Source organism: Ascaphus truei, chromosome 2, assembly GCF_040206685.1.
Source record: "Ascaphus truei isolate aAscTru1 chromosome 2, aAscTru1.hap1, whole genome shotgun sequence".
NCBI classification, from domain to species: Eukaryota; Metazoa; Chordata; class Amphibia; order Anura; family Ascaphidae; genus Ascaphus; species Ascaphus truei.
Genome location: NC_134484.1, coordinates 456,089,550 through 456,107,940, shown reverse-complemented (window position 1 = coordinate 456,107,940; position 18,391 = coordinate 456,089,550).

The window sequence follows — 18,391 nt, the reverse complement described above, 5'->3', positions numbered from 1 at the left end:
TAGACCTTACCCCTGGAGTGGTACTGTCTTCACTAGAGACATTCTGCCAATGATCACGCATTCGAAGAGAGAAAAAAATGGGACCAAGAACACTATATTGGTATAGTCACTACTATTTATGTATAAACACCTGCTAGGTGACAAAGAGTAGTACATATAGACATATTTATGTCCACTTTTAAATGTTGCATATGAATGCGAATAAATTTGATTTTAAATACACCTCCCCCCCCCCCTTTTTTGCTAACTCTGACCAATAATATTTTAACGGTCTGCGGTGCGCCACAACAGGGATCTTACTGTATCTGGCTTTTACTGTGGCAACAACTATTACTGTTTTAACAAACAAAACGAACCATAATGTTGGAAAAAAAAGCTCAAAGAACATGTTTGCTGCACCAATACATTTGAATAATTGCAGCAATATAAATATATACTAAACCTAACAATTTTTTCCTCTACCATGGGTGTGGTCTAGGGTTACTAGGTAACTGTTTAGGGTGAAGTTCCAAATGTCATTTAAAATGTGTTCTTTTTTTTATACCAAAAGCCACATAATCTATATTACAGTATAATGTTTCAATTAGTTGTCACTGCTGAACCCCCACCCCAGCATCCTCACTGGCTATCACTGCTGAACCCCCACCCCAGCAGCGTCACTGGCTGCCACTGCTGAACCCCCACCCCAGCATCCTCACTGGCTATCACTGCTGAACCCCCACCCCAGCAGCGTCACTGGCTGCCACTGCTGAACCCCCACCCCAGCAGCGTCACTGGCTGCCACTGCTGAACCCCCACCCCAGCAGCGTCACTGGCTGCCACTGCTGAACCCCCACCCCAGCAGCGTCACTGGCTGCCACTGCTGAACCCCCACCCCAGCAGCGTCACTGGCTGCCACTGCTGAACCCCCACCCCAGCAGCGTCACTGGCTGCCACTGCTGAAGCCCCACCCCAGCAGTGTCATTGACTGTCACTGTTGTAGCCCAACCCCAGTATATAAACACATGTATCACCCCTAACCTTCCCCCCCCCCCCCCGACCAGAGGGACAGGGTGTACAGTTAAAAGGGAGTAGATGTAACAGTCTCTGTGGTTTTGAAATGGTTTATACCTGCTCAAAGGGTGTGATTGCTCAGCGTTTACCTGTTCATCTTAGGGTTGTTGTAGTAGATCTGTTCCAGCTCGCAGTAAGGAGTGGGGATGAATAAAGTGGGTGCCAGTAACGTTTTAGTATTTTTTTTATAACAGTTGGCAACTTCTTCAGCATACACAATGCATTGTGAATAGGACAGGTTTGCAGTAACACCTTCTCTTCCCTCTCACCATGAGACTGTTGGTGGCTCATCTCATTAATGAGCCTCTTGCCCTGGAAGGATACAGACCCAATCCCTTAACTGGCAGTCACCTGCAGTCCACCCAGGTATCTGCCTAGTCCTGCAGATGGAACTACCCGCTACTGTGGTGTAGGATATGTCCAGCATATAACTCTAGGGATGTTCTTATCTGAATTCACGCCTCTCCTTATGAGAGATGTTATGTTAGAGCTAGCTGGGATTGTGTTTGTTAATTTCAATTTTAAACTGGCATCCGTTGCTTGGAGGTTGGACCCCCTCCCAGGGTTTAAGCCCATTCGCCCCACGTTTTAAAGTAGGGAAGTTTTTTTTCATTTTGCTGTATGGACAGACTCACTGTAATCATTCTCCCTCAAACAGAGGTAAAAGAGAAGTTTCAACAGTTTAGTGTTAGGACCTGCAGATTTGGTTATGCCTTGACGCAGCTCGCAGGCTTATAATGCTTTGGCCAAACGGTTTAACTAAATGACCCTTATTCATGAGAATATTATTATTGAAGTAATTAACTATATACTATATATTTTGTCACATTGGATGTAGCATTGGGCATATCTGTCTTTTGTTGTATACGTTTGGCCACGCTCAGTAGTACTCCTTTTGACACACACACCACCCCCCCCCACCCTTCTTACTGCGCTTCTCTTACAGATAGGGACTCCTGTTGTGTTCATCCGATGGGCCATTAGTCTGCCGCAGCAAATTTTTAAAGGATTTCGGGGAGATCTCAAAAACCAATTTGAGAAATGGTCGGATAACAGCCGCGGCTGTACAATATATATATATATATATATATATATATATATATATATATATATATATATATATATATATATATATATATATATATATATATATATACATACATGTAGAGGTATCAGTACCGTGTTAGCCGAGCTTCAATAATCAAAAAATAAATAGATGATACCGTTCTGTGGCTAACGAAATGCTTTTATTTGTGCGAGCTTTCAAGATACACTGATCTCTTCTTCCGGCGATGTAACATCGCCGGAAGAAGAGATCAGTGTATCTCGAAAGCTCGCACAAATAAAAGTATGTATATGTATATATATATTTCATTAGCCACAGAACGGTATCATCTATTTATTTTTTGATTTTATATATATATATATATATATATACACACTTAGTTAAGTTATGGTGGGTAAAAAATGTGACAAAAACCCTCCACAGCAAAGCAAATAGCAAATGGAAATATTACTGTATGCTCATTTGCATGTCTTAGCAGGTCTGCAACCCTGCCTTTCACCATTATCACCTAGCACACAGCACTTCCACTGCAGCAAGGGATTCTGGGAAATTACATGCAAATGAGCACACAGTGCCACCTTTTGCTTCAAAACCATTAACAGTATCGCAAGTATAACCAACCCCACACTGATGAGACCAATTATGGTCGAAACAGCTGTCTGTGTGTGGGTTTACTGGCTATGCATCTAACCCTTGCTGTGCTCAAAGCCGTGACCATGCAGCAAGCGTAAGCCTATAGGGAACCATGTTAATGGTTTTGAAGCAAAAGGTGGCACTGTGTGCTCATTTGCATGTTATTTCCCAGAATCCCTTGCTGCAGTGGAAGTGCTGTGTGCTGGGTGATAATGGTGAAAGGCGGGGTTGCAGACCTGCTAAGACATGCAAATGAGCATTCAGTAATATTTCCATTTGAGATAGATAGATAGATAGATAGATAGATAGATAGATAGATAGATAGATAGATAGATAGATAGATAGATAGATATTGATATAAATGGATAGACAGCGCCTGTTAAAGTTTCCCCCGAATTGCAATCCCCCCAAAAAACAAAAAACCACAAAAAATTACTGATTAGCACAGATGCCTGTGAATAAATACCATAACATACAATGTGTGTGGTTGTGATAACTATGAAGGTGGATAATGTTGTGAGATGTGATTAAATTGCACAATGAATTATGTTCAGCAATTGTAAACAATATAAAACAATACAATGAAATTGAAAAAATATAAAAATGTAAAAAATATCAATGTTCAAAAAATAGACCAAAGGAAAATATAGGACTATTGTCCTGTACCCCAATAAAGGGCAAACCTCGTGTGGATATTTGTATTGTCCAGGCAGCTTCTTCCTTGGGGTCAACAACCTCCCAACAGATACCTATTAGAAAAACAAGAAGAGGAAAAGCGCCCGATCCTTTTGTAAAATCCAATGACAAAGTTTTAATAACACGAACCAAGACAAATGCACACTCACAATTTGCCAATAATAAAATAGCGTTGTATGGGCAAGCCCATGCGCCAGCATGTAACCAGACCGGCGTCCGTATGCTCCGTCCCGCTGTATGCATCTATAAGACCTCACTGCTGCTGGTGTCACCGTATAAGTGTCTCTCCGGCAACCCGAAAATGCAGCCTGTGGTTCCTATTCAACATGGATCATCTTGAGAGTAACTCAGGGAACTTCCTCTCTGTCATCTGGCTCCTGGCGTCTGAACTGCTCCACCATCGTAGCTCACTCTACCCACGTGACCCTACACATTTCTTCTGACACGGCGGATTTCATCAGGGGATATATATATATATAATGTGGTGGGTTCTAGGGATAGAGCTTGCTGTGATTGTGTTTGTTTGTTTCTGAGTAACGCACAATTTAAACTTCCGTCCAATAAATTGACATTCTATTTCTAAACAACAGCCATTCCCTGTTATCAGGTTGTTTATGGGCTTTGCGTGTTCAGTCAATAGCATCAATCAAACTAGTTGGACCAGATATCTCTTAGGATACATGCAGCCAGCCCTGCACTTAATGAAAGTGTGTTACTGAATGTCCTGACTTTACTAACGGCTGTTTACAAGGCAAAACAATACAATTAGCACAGAGGTTTTAGATAATCAGGTACATCAACAGTGCTTGTTTTTGTAGGATTGTGCTGAAAGACCACTTGGTAGTAGAGATGTACAGAGCTTTGCATTTCCTTTTCTCAAATTGTACGCTCCTTGAGCTAGGCACAACTTTCTAGTTACAGTTACATGTACGTTGAAGGAGAGGTTCAGTGAGTACAGGCACTGACTCCGATAACAACAACAACACTGAGTTTGGAGCAGTTAAAATCCCGGTGTCTGCTCCTTGTGACCTTGGGCAAGTCACTTTATCCCCCTGTGCCTCAGGCACCAAATCGTTGGTGCTCATCTACGCAGGAACTGTATCTGTAAAACTCCTACAGTATGTGCTGCGTACCTAGCACTATACAATAAATGTGAAATGCTTTGAGTCCCATTGGGAGGAAAGAACTATAGGAAGTTAATTATTTTATTATTATGCTCCGTTCTGTTATATTTGCTATATTATTCACTGCATTGTGTTTCTCTGTTTGGCACAATGTACTATACTGTATATGCTTACCTTCTCCTTCCATTATTATGAATTAGCTTGCACTGAAATTAACAGTCCAAAAAGTATGTAGACCGTGCACAAAAGCACATTAAATTATAACTATTCCAGGTGTATATCTAGAGCAGAAGAGCATTGTGAGTGAAACTAGCGTAATTTAACATATAATTTATACCATATTGGACAAGTATGCTGAAAACAAGAAATCCATTTAGCTTAAATAGTATGCACAGAGCATCATTGAGGATTTTCTCCTTACAACAAAGTTGCTGCCTTCAGAAACACAGTGTGAGAGAGAAACTAGAGTACCAAGTGACATACATACGTCCCCATACCTTTATACAATATGTGGTGTGATACCTGGGCACAGAAAGGTACACACTGAGTTACCTGGGAAATATACTATATGGATATGCAAAGTGTATTCAAATGACATCAATTAGCATATTTCCCAGGTACTGAAATCACAGGTGTGCCCAGGTATTGTATAAAGATGTGTTTGTAGAGGTACTGTATATAAGTCACTTGGCACTCTAGTAAAATAGTCTCTCTCTCTAGTTAGTAATACCAACTCAACATGCGTTTAAGCCTTTGCTAATGAGATACTGTATGCAACAGACGTTGTTTTTGCATATAATTATCATTGTGGATATGCGTTATCCTCAGGGAAAATAACAGCCGTTCATTATTTTTAATGTCCCGGTATTAGCGCTAAGTTAATTGACCACTCTGGATCTGGGCCCAAGAAAGTAACAGTAAAATGTATTTGTGATAAACATTTCATTATAAATTCGTATACTTCAGACATTTAACACCTTATATTGTATTGATATCACAATGATTTTCTCCTCAGAGTTCTGCTAGGACATTTATTAAATGTTAAACAGTTGTTTGTTTTCAGGAAATGAAACTTATTAGATATTGCATACGAGCAGGCCCGTCTGGGAGTTTGGCGGGGCCTCTTACCTTCCCTGAAGCCGGCATCTCCTCCTGCAGCAACACTTCGCCTTGACGACACGTTGCCACAAGATGATGTCACGTGATGCGCGGGGCCTCTGGCCCACCATCACGTCATGTGATGTCGCATTGTCATGTGATTTTGGCATGTCATAGTAACAGTGAGCAGGAGGACATGCCTGCACTTATAGAAGCCCTGAGCTCTCCCCCGGCAATCACAGTTTAGATGTTAGATTTGTTAATTTAACCACCACAAAATTAAACTGATTATGGAAGGTTGGGCCTGGAGAAACTCAGGGCCTTTGTAAACATGGGGATCAGTGCAGTCGCACTGCATGCACTACCACAGAGCTGGCCCTGCATACAAGGTACCCTACACACGTTCATACATACGATTTAACTCCTTTAATGCCAGCATGGCTTTTATAGTACTTTTTACATATTCCTTCCACTATTACTATTATATTGTATTTGTATTTTATTTAAATGGATTCCAACATATGATGCAGTGCAGTACAATGGGGAAGTGGGGTATAGATAAATAGATGTAGTCAAGCTTACTATTTCTGGCACGGTAGATGAAATTCTGGAAAACTAAATGTTTGGAGGTGGCTGCGGCAGCGGTGCTGCAGGGGTCCATTCCTTTCAATGGGACCTCCCACCGCATTAATACTGGTCCACAATCTGGATGGTTAGGGGACCGCGTGTGGTCGCTGCACGGGGAATGGTAAGCTTGGCTACATCTGTATGTTGAGACAAGCTTAGACAATAGAAAGGAGGCCCATGTCCCAATGACCAATGCGTATGTATGTCCATCCCACACAACTAATTTTCCCTGCGAATCTCCTAACGTGGAAGAAGCTGAAATTGACCTTAGCACGTGCTTAAGGATACCCAGTGGGTGTAGAAATTTCTATAGTATACTTTTTTCACATTTCTATTAAAAAAACAAACCTTTACGTAATTAGCATTTAAAGCTGCAGTTCAGTCAATATCCTGCATGTTTGTTTTTTTTAATAAATCAGTTCTGTAGTAAGAAAAAATACTTTTAGCATTTTCTGTTTTTAAAAAAACAACTTTGAAAGACCAATTTTCTTGTATTCTATTTTAACAAGCATTTGCTAAGGCACTGCCCCTTCATGTCCTGTCACAAGCCCTGGCACACCCCTTTGTCAGCACTGCCCTCCCCCCTCTCTAAACGTGCACTAGCATGAGTGTCCTGTTATTTTCTGGTCACATGATCTTCCTCGTACTACATTCAAGGAAGCTGGAGAAAAGGGATCAGCCATGCATAGCAGCTCGGATAGGTGATTTCAAACTTATTACAGTGTTTATTCCATTCATTGCACGTGTATATAATGTAAAATTGTAATAATTCCATTTGTAGCAAATGTGTATATGTGAATATTATTTAGATGTATATGTATGTTACTGAAATGTGGAGTGAGTGTGTAGGTAAATACACACACAATACACTTCCACTGCATATATATATATATACATATATATTTATATATGTATGTATGTATGTATTTGTGAAGTTATGCGAGTAAAAAAGTGACAAAACCCCTCCATAGCAAGGCATATAGCAAATGGAAATATTACTGTATGCTCATATGTATGTATATATATATTTGTACACACACACACACACTTCAAATACGGAAAGTGATTCACATAAATGATGATATATATATTCACTTTCTGGGAGTATAGGAGTGACTGTCCTGTTGTTCCTTTTTTTGTATCCATCATTGAATGGTATGCACCCTCCCTTTATGTTTATTTTATATTTTGTTTTTGTGTGTGTCCACACAGTTGTTGTATCATTTCCCAGAATCCCTCTCTGCAGTGTGTATTTGTATAGGACTGTAGTGCATGTTTATAATGCTAGTCAATTGCAAACCAAGATAAAGAAGCAAAGGTGATCTCTGAACTGTCTCTTGTAAGACACCATAAGGCCGAGTCCATAGAAGGACAGGCCGCGCTAAGCAGTGCTGACGCTCCACGCTGAGCCCCTGCATCCTCCATGAGGATGTCTTTAGAGGGGGCTCGTGCGAACATCAGCAGGCGTGCTGAGGACGCAGCATTTTCGTCCGACGGGATTTCTGTTCCAGACCGCGCTGAGCAAGTCAGCCAACAACCAATCACAGGTAAGTGAAGCAGAAAAATGGATACATGTAAGTAAAACTTTTGTGATTCTTTTTCTGTGGGCCTTGTGCTTTTATTTGTGCTGTGACTTGTGTGCTGTGGCTTGTGTGCTGTGACTTGTGTGCTGACTTGTGTGCTGTGACTTGTTTTCTGTGATGGATCCAGCACTTATTGAGGATTTGATCAACGAGGTCTCCCTCAGAGATCCATTGTGGAACCAACGTTCCAGAACTTATCATGACAGAAATGTCCACGATAAGCTCTGGAAAGAGATAGCGCAGCTACTGAACACATCACGTAAGTATTTCTCCCCCATTTTATTTATTAGTTATTTATACATGTATATTTAGGCACTGTACCGTATATAAGTTTTTCTGGATGTGCACTGAGCTTTGTCTGTGTTTTATGTTATGTCTCTGGTTTTAAATATAAATTGCCATGCTCAGTAGCACTCCTCTGTGAAACTTATATGCTTATATATATGTTGTGGGTATTTTGGGGGTTCAATTTGAGCTTGTAGGTGTTCTGTATGTTTTATAATTCTTGTGCAGCTAGTCTTGGCTGTTTTGGAGGGTGGCAACCTCCTATCCAATTGAAGCTCACTCCCTCCCACATTTAAATGGTTAAAAGCTCACTCCATGGCATCTCCAACTATCAGGGGAACTTGCCTGCATGCAGTGTGATTGTGACAAATCTATTACAGAGTGCTTTTCCTGGTAATGTACAGGTTAATAAAAGCTTCAATCAGACTTAGAACTTTTGCAACTCATATTGACAGATTTATTATAAATCATTCTTCCTGGCAATGCACAGGTTATTAAGAATTTATATTAGTGTAGGGACCCTTGAACGTGGTCTGCCGTGAAGTTTGGCTCAAGAGCTTACAACAATTTGGCCAAAATGTTAAACTAAAAGACCATTTTATTTATTAGTTATTTATACATGTATATTTAGGCACTGTACCGTATATAAGTTTTTCTGGATGTGCACTGAGCTTTGTCTGTGTTTTATGTTATGTCTCTGGTTTTAAATATAAATTGCCATGCTCAGTAGCACTCCTCTGTGAAACTTATATGCTTATATATATGTTGTGGGTATTTTGGGGGTTCAATTTGAGCTTGTAGGTGTTCTGTATGTCTTGTAAGACACCATAAGGCCGAGTCCATAGAAGGACAGGCCGCGCTAAGCAGTGCTGACGCTCCACGCTGAGCCCCTGCATCCTCCATGAGGATGTCTTTAGAGGGGGCTCGTGCGAACATCAGCAGGCGTGCTGAGGACGCAGCATTTTCGTCCGACGGGATTTCTGTTCCAGACCGCGCTGAGCAAGTCAGCCAACAACCAATCACAGGTAAGTGAAGCAGAAAAATGGATACATGTAAGTAAAACTTTTGTGATTCTTTTTCTGTGGGCCTTGTGCTTTTATTTGTGCTGTGACTTGTGTGCTGTGGCTTGTGTGCTGTGACTTGTGTGCTGACTTGTGTGCTGTGACTTGTTTTCTGTGATGGATCCAGCACTTATTGAGGATTTGATCAACGAGGTCTCCCTCAGAGATCCATTGTGGAACCAACGTTCCAGAACTTATCATGACAGAAATGTCCACGATAAGCTCTGGAAAGAGATAGCGCAGCTACTGAACACATCACGTAAGTATTTCTCCCCCCTTTTATGCGTATACATGTGTATTTGCCTTCCCCCCCAAAAGCATACCCATACGCCTGTATACATGTATTTTCCCCCAAGGTATGCGTATACATGTGTATTTGCCTTCACCCCCAAAAGCATACCCATACGCCTGTATACATGTATTTTCCCCCCAGGTATGCGCATACATGTGTATTTGTCTTTCCCGCCAAAAGCATACCCATACGCCTGTATACATGTATTTCCCCCCCAGGTATGCGTATACATGTGTATTTGTCTTTCCCGCCAAAAGCATACCCATACGCCTGTATACATGTATTTTCCCCCCAGGTATGTGTATACTACATGTGTATTTGTCTTTTCCGCCAAAAGCATACCCATACGCCTGTATATATGTGTCATCAATCGATAGTATCCATAGTATAAAAAATGCATGTTTTATCATTGTATTTTATATCAAAATTGATGCCATTTTTTTTTTGTAGCATCGATTGCAAAGGCGAAGTGGAAGAATCTTCGGGATGGCTACTGGAGGGAGCTGAAGAAGTGCAACCCACCGCGTTCAGGGGACCATGGACCAAGCATCGGGGAAGGACCATCGACGTGGCCATATTTCGAACTGATGAGCTTTCTGAAGGAGCAAATGCTGCCAGCCAAAACATCTTCAAAATTGGAAGAACCCGGAAGCCAGGGAGAGACCTTCGTGGAGTTGTCCTTCGTTGACGATGACCCGAGCTCAGAGCCTGTTGCTTCAGTTTCAACGCTGGAACCTGCACCTAAAAAGCAGCGTTCCAACACAGACTTGAAGCGCAAAACTGTCCAAATAGAAGAAAATAAATACGGTTTGATGCAAGCCATGATGACTACTAACGAAGAACTGGAGTTCTTTAAAAGCTTGGTTCCATATGTCATGCCTCAAATTGTCAAAGCTTCGGCTGCGGCAAAAAATTCAAGAACTTGTTTTCGAAGCAGTGGCCGAATTTGAGGCGGATAACTACAAATGTATTTTCAAACTATAACGTTTTCAGTTAAAATTAAAGTTTTAAAAAAAGTTATGTTACCAATGTAGTTCAATAAATATTTATACTTGTTCATTTAACTTTTTTTGTCTGTGTTTATTATCCATGTAGGGATTTAGATTAAACAATTGTTAATACATTTATAAAAAAATAAAAAAGGTTATGACCACCACATATTTACTGACTGTCTCACACGCTCCCTCTTACAGACTCAAAGACAGTGGGCGTACGCACAGACTCACAGAGAGTGGGCGTACGCACAGACTCACAGACAGTGGGCCTACGCACACACTCACAGACAGTGGGCCTACGCACAGACTCACAGACAGTGGGCCTACGCACAGACTCACAGAGAGTGGGCCTACGCACAGACTCACAGACAGTGGGCGTACGCACAGACTCACAGACAGTGGGCCTACGCACAGACTCACAGACAGTGGGCCTACGCACAGACTCACAGACAGTGGGCCTAAGCACAGACTCACAGACAGTGGGCCTACGCACAGACTCACAGACAGTGGGCCTACGCACAGACTCACAGAAAGTGGGCGTACGCACAGACTCACAGACAGTGGGCCTACGCACAGACTCACAGACAGTGGACCTACGCACAGACTCACAGACAGTGGGCCTACGCACAGACTCACAGACAGTGGACCTACGCACAGACTCACAGACAGTGGGCCTACGCACAGACTCACAGACAGTGGGCCTACGCACAGACTCACAGACAGTGGGCCTACGCACAGACTCACAGACAGTGGGCCTACGCACAGACTCACAGACAGTGGGCCTACGCACAGACTCACAGACTGGGCCTATGCCCAGACTCACAGACAGTGGGCCTACGCACAGACTCACTGACAGTGGGCCAAACACACGCACAGACTCACTGACAGTGGGCCAAACACACGCACAGACTCACAGACAGTGGGCCTACACACAGACTCACAGACAGTGGGCGTATGCACAGACTCACAGACAGTGGGCGTACGCACAAACTCACTGACAGTGGGCCAAACACACGCACAGACTCACAGACAGTGGGTCTACGCACAGAATCACAGACAGTGGGCCTATGCACAGACTCACAGACAGTGGGCCTACGTACAGACTCACAGACTCACTGACAGTGGGCCAAACACACGCACAGACTCACTGACAGTGGGCCAAACACACGCACAGACTCACAGACAGTGGGCGTATGCACAGACTCACAGACAGTGGGTCTACGCACAGAATCACAGACAGTGGGCCTATGCACAGACTCACAGACAGTGGGCCTACGCACAGACTCACAGACAGTGGGCCTATGCACAGACTCACAGACAGTGGGCCTACGTACAGACTCACAGACTCACTGACAGTGGGCCAAACACACGCACAGACTCACAGACAGTGGGCGTATGCACAGACTCACAGACAGTGGGCCAAACACACGCACAGACTCACTGACAGTGGGCCAAACACACGCACTGGCACACTGACAGTGGGTCTACGCACAGAATCACAGACAGTGGGCCTATGCACAGACTCACAGACAGTGGGCCTACGTACAGACTCACAGACTCACTGACAGTGGGCCAAACACACGCACAGACTCACTGACAGTGGGCCAAACACACGCACAGACTCACAGACAGTGGGCGTATGCACAGACTCACAGACAGTGGGCCAAACACACGCACAGACTCACTGACAGTGGGCCAAACACACGCACTGGCACACTGACTCAATGACCCAATGCATTTTGCATCTCGAATGTGTTTATTGATAATATTTTTGAAATACAAAGAACAACAATTAATAACTATATCCAAATAATAAACTTTATTAACGTGACATGTGTTATTACTTATCTGAACAATTTTTTACATATCATTTTGCAATGGCACAGCTCCCTCCGCATTGAAATAATCTCTGAATGTATCACGAATGCATTTTGCAATTTTTCATGGTGCACTGTTAGCTTTATTTCTGCGGAATGAAGTAGGAAGTACTGCTGTACTATCATTCATTACACCATCATTTGTTACTTCGAAATCGATAACCACATTATGTAGTATAGCTACACATTTCACTATACGTTTTGCATTGGACACCGAAGTTTCTATCGCTTTAAATAGTATGCGCCATTTCGCTGACATTATACCAAATGCGCACTCTACACACCGTCTGGCCCTCGACAGTCTGTAATTAAAGATTTCACCCTCTTTTGTTACTCCTTTCCTACAATAAGGCTTCATTAAGTATTTCAGCAATGGGTAGGCCTCATCTGCTAGTAGGGCATGTGATAATTTGTCTCTGGAACTGGATGGCAAAGCTTTCGCATCAGGAAGCACCAATTTATTTTGTTCTATTAACTTATATAGTGATGATGCTCTAAATACTCCGCCATCACTTTGTTTGCCATACGCTCCGACATCAATTGCTAGAAACCGACATTGTATTACAAGCAGTTGCTGATGCAAAATTGAGTGAAAATGTTTGTAGTTAAAAAACATTGAACCTGATTTTGTAGGGTGTTTGATTTTTATATGTTTGCCATCTACATAGCCCAAACAATTTGGAAACTTCCATTTCAACTTAAATTCTTTAGAAACATTTTCATGCAAGTCAACAGTTGGAAATGGCATATGGTCTGGTTGCAATGCATTGTAGATTGCGTTACATGTACAATTGATGCAACTGTGCTTTTTCCCATCTTGAACGAAAACGACAAGGAACGGAACGATGCCCCAGTCGACAGAAATCTGTAAAATATAAATTAAAACAATGCAAGAGTTAGTACACTTTGTTACAATCCATTGCATTCCATTGTATGTCTCTCTCTCTCTCGATATATAGAGAGATATATACACACACATATATATATATATATATATATATATATATATATACACATACATACACACATACATACTTTATGTATATTGTGACAGAGTCACTGACTCAGTAAGCTGGAATGGAGGATGTGTGTACTTTCCAGCACTAAACCAGTTAACCTACAGTTGGATATCTGCATACACCTGCAGCCTAATTAAGCAGGAGGCCTGAGAGACTGCAGGTTTAAAAATCAGGAAGTTGGTTACAGAAGGTGAGCTTGTTTTTCCACAGGAAGGTGGAGAGACTTCTCCCGGCTAGGAAGCCGTAGCTGCTGCTGCTGCTCTGGTCCCCCAGTCCTGCGAGGAGCTTTGCTGCTGGGACCAGCTGGGACCCCAACCCAGGGTAAAGATACAGATTGCTGCGAGGCTGGACACAGCTTGCTCCCTGGAACCGTGTTCCTGTTTGCTGTTGGAGCTGCATTACATATAAGACTTTATTATTATGCTTATTGGTTATCCTTTGTGTAGCATATGTTTTGGGCATGACCAGATTAGCTGGCTGTCCTGTTAGTAAGGGCTCAAGAAGTGAGTTATTTTCCCTAATGGGAACAGGCTTTAATTTCTAGAAAGTAGTTTTTAAAGGTCCAGTGCACCCGTACTTTATTTTGGTTGTGGCTAATAAACCACTATAGTTGAACGTTTCCCATCGTGTCTAGCGTCTTACTGACCCCGCCGTGAGGCCGCCCTGCCACAATATGTGTATATATATATATATATATATATATATATATGTTAGAACACACAGAGATATCACTCAACACTTACATGAGTTTTGTCCTAAACACTGTTGATAAGTCAATTATTGTAAGACTGAACAGTGGTGCTAAAGGTTAATAGAATTATGCAATACTCCATGTTGTAGATAGGAAAGGTAGGGCCCCCCCTCAGCAAGACTCCCACTCCAAGGGAGTGGGAGTCTTGCTGAGGGGGGCCCCTACCTTTCCTATCTACAACATGGAGTATTGACCTAACTATTTGTGACAATCACCTGCTGAGTGGTAACGTATTTTTGCAATCTGTTACCTTCAATTCCTGTGTACCTCTATCATGTAATTATTGCATCAAATTATATGGCATTATATCCTTTACATGTGGTCACAAGGTCTCAGTATAGGTAGATTGTCACGTAGGTGTGCTTAGATATAGCCACCTACACCCTGTATGTGTCTTGATTTTTATCTTTACTTGACTCTTGCCTCCATGTCCAATATGTTTAGGTAGCGCTGAGCCCCCCTCTCCTTTTAAAATTTCATCCCCTGTTTTAATCACCTGAATAAAATACCATTTCTGTTACACTTTCATTCATGTCCGTGTGCTATTTAAAGGTTGCTTTCCTCTTGTTGTTTGCATATATATATATATATAGTACTGTGTGTGTGTGTGTGTGTGTGTGTGTGTATGTATATATATATATATACATATATATATATTGTGACAAACGGCTTACTCCGGGGCTCCGCCGTCTGTCCGGGACTGTTAGAACACGGTCTTTTAGGGTAGGTTAAATGATGAGACGTCACGTACTGTTCCTTTAAACAGGCTATACCTGGTTTATTCAATCCCAGGCACTGGGACTGCTACAGTGTAAACAGAAAACAAAGCCAAACAAAAAGCTGCTCGTCTGAGCGATAACTTAAAACTTAGATGTCCCTGACTCAGAGTTGGAAGTGGCTTGTCCACTTCCACCAACAAAATAAGTACCTTTGCAGTCTTTAGACAAACTAACAGAATGAATGAAGAGATTTGGGAAAGAGGCTTTCTCACCCCTCTGCAGTTCAGCAGCCTTCCAGGCTGTTGGGCGGGGCCCAGAGGAAACAGGAAACAGGTCTTATATACCTGAACTCTAATCAGCATGACAGGTGACAGAAAACAGGCAGCAGACAAACTGTGGAATGGAGTGCCTGTACTACGAGGCTGCCCTGTTCAGCTTAGACAGGACAGAAACTGTTCAGTATCCTGGGAGCCCTGTATATGGAGTTTATTACCAACCCCTGGTTTCTGTCACATATCCTCCCCCCCAGCTCAGACCTCGAGGGGTGAGCGACCATGGATATTAGGGAGTGCATCCTTGACAACCCGTCGGCATTGCCATGTTTGTGCCCCGACCTGTGTTCCACAGAAAATTTAAAGGGCTGTAGGCTTAGGAACCACCTGGTCACCCTAGCGTTCTTCTCCCTATTTTGACACATCCAGGTAAGGGGTGCATGATCTGTGACCAATCGGAACTTTCTCCCCAACAGATAATACTTGAGTGTCTCTACAGCCCACTTTATTGCGAGACACTCTTTCTCGACTATGGAGTAATTTTTCTCCTGGGGATTTAGTTTCCTACTTAAATAAAGGACGGGGTGCTCCTCCCCTTGAGACTCCTGGGAGAGTACCGCCCCCAGCCCTACCTCAGATGCGTCGGTTAGGACTACGAACTCTTTGGAGAAGTCAGGTGTGACCAACACTGGTTGGGCACAGAGAGCTTCTTTCAGGCTTCTAAAGGCCTGTTCGGCTTCGGGGGACCACTTTACCATTAGCGGTCCTCTTGCTTTTGTGAGGTCGGTTAGTGGGGTTGCCTTAGTTGCAAAATTGGGAATAAACCTCCTATAGTAGCCAATTAACCCCAAAAAGGTCCTTACTTGTTTTTTTGTGACTGGCCTTGGCCAATTTTGTATCGCCTCTACTTTGAGTGTTTGTGGTTTGAGTAACCCTCTACCAATAGAATACCCCAGATACTTGGCCTCCTCCAGACCAATAGTGCATTTAGCGGGGTTAGCAGTTAGTCCAGCAGACCGAACTGCGTCGAGCACAGCTTGGACCTTTGGAAGGTGGGACTGCCAATCTTCACTATGGATTACCACATCATCCAGGTAGGCGGCAGCATACCGAACATGTGGTTTTAAAATTTTATCCATCATTCTTTGGAATGTGGCGGGAGCTCCATGTAAGCCAAAAGGCAGCACCTTATATTGAAAGAGGCCGTCTGGGGTTGAGAAGGCTGTTTTTTCTTTTGCCCTTTCTGTGAGGGGAACCTGCCAGTACCCTTTGTTAGGTCTAGGGTTGTGAGATATCGGGCTTTGCCCAGTCTCTCTACAAGTTCATCCACCCTGGGCATAGGATAAGTATCAAATTTTGACACCGCGTTTAGTTTCCGGTAGTCATTACAAAACCTTGTTGTACCGTCTGGCTTTGGGACTAAAACTATAGGGCTGTTCCACCCACTTTGGGATTCCTCAATTACGCCTAGTTTTAGCATTTTTTTAACCTCTAAACTTATAGCCTCTCTCTTGGCCTCTGGGATTCGGTACGGTTTAAGGTTAACTCGGACCCCCGGTTCAGAGACTATGTCATGTTTAATTACGTTAGTTTTACCTGGCTGTGTAGAGAAGATTTCTTTGTTCCTTCTCACTAAACTCTGGACCTCTCGTTTCTGATGCACGGACAGTGTTTCAGCTATGCTAACCTCTGGGTCAGTTTCTTGATTCTCTGACGGACCTGGGGGTACTAGGGTTAACAAGACCTCTCTATCTTTCCAGGGCTTGAGTAGGTTTATATGGTAAATTTGCTCAGGTTTCCTCCTACCTGGCTGCCTTACCCTATAATTTACTTCTCCCACTCTTTCCAAGACCTCATATGGCCCATGCCATTTAGCAAGGAATTTACTCTCCACGGTGGGAACCAGAACTAGTACCCTATCACCTGGAAAAAAAATTCTGACCCTAGCACCCTTATTATACGTATTCCTTTGTGCTTCTTGAGCTTTCTCCATGTGTTCCCTCACTATGGGTAGGACTGCAGCAATGCGGTCCTGCATCTGGGCAACATGCTCTATTACACTTCTGTAAGGGGTAACTTCGTGTTCCCAAGTTTCTTTGGCTATATCCAGTAAGCCCCTTGGATGTCGGCCATACAATAGTTCAAACGGGGAGAAGCCTGTGGATGACTGGGGAACTTCCCTAATGGCAAATAACAGGTATGGTAACAAACAGTCCCAGTTTTTCCCATCCTTATCGACCGCCCGGCGTAACATGCTCTTTAAGGTTTTATTGAACCTTTCCACTAAACCATCTGTTTGTGGATGATAGACTGAGGTTCTGAGATGCTTGATTTTTAGGAGTTTACATAGCTCTTTTGTTACTTGGGACATAAATGGTGTTCCCTGGTCAGATAAGATCTCTTTAGGAATTCCGACCCGGGAAAACAGAAGTACTAACTCTTTTGCTATGTTTTTAGCAGAGGTGCTACGTAGGGGAACTGCCTCCGGATATCGGGTAGCATAATCTAATATTACCAATATATGCTGATGTCCCCTAGCAGACTTTATTAGGGGTCCTACTAGATCCATAGCAATCTGGTCAAATGGTACCTCTATTATGGGAAGGGGTACCAATGGGCTGCGGTATGCTTTGAACGGGGCGGTGATCTGACATTCTGGGCATGAGGAACAATAGTTTGTAATTTCTGCCAGAACCCCAGGCCAATAAAAGCTTTGGAGAACCTTTTCTTTTGTCTTTTCCACCCCTAGGTGTCCCCCCAATGGATGACTATGTGCGAGGTGTAATACTACGTTACGGAATGTCCGTGGTACCAACAATTGTTTAGTTGTAACTGATTTTCTTTTATCAACCCGATATACTAGGTCGTTCTCTACCTCGAAGTAGGGGTAAGCAAGTGACCTATCTGGTTTGCCATGAGTACTATTCTGGTCCCGTATATTTCCCCTTGCTACCGCTAATGTGGGGTCCTCCCACTGGGCCTTCTTAAAACTCCCAGGACTGACCTCTAGGTCAGCGAGGGTCTTATCCTGTACTGGGGTGGTAAGTGCCTGATCAACATCTTGATTTGGGGTATTCCCTACCAAAGTAGTGATGGGGAAGGGAATTTCACAGCACTCCTCCTTTTCCCCCTTCTTATTTGGGCCCTCGTCAACATCCATTTCTGAAAAAGGGAAAGGATTTGTTTCTTCTAACACTTCGTTATGGTCCGCTATTGAACTCTGGGCGCTATTCTGAGCTG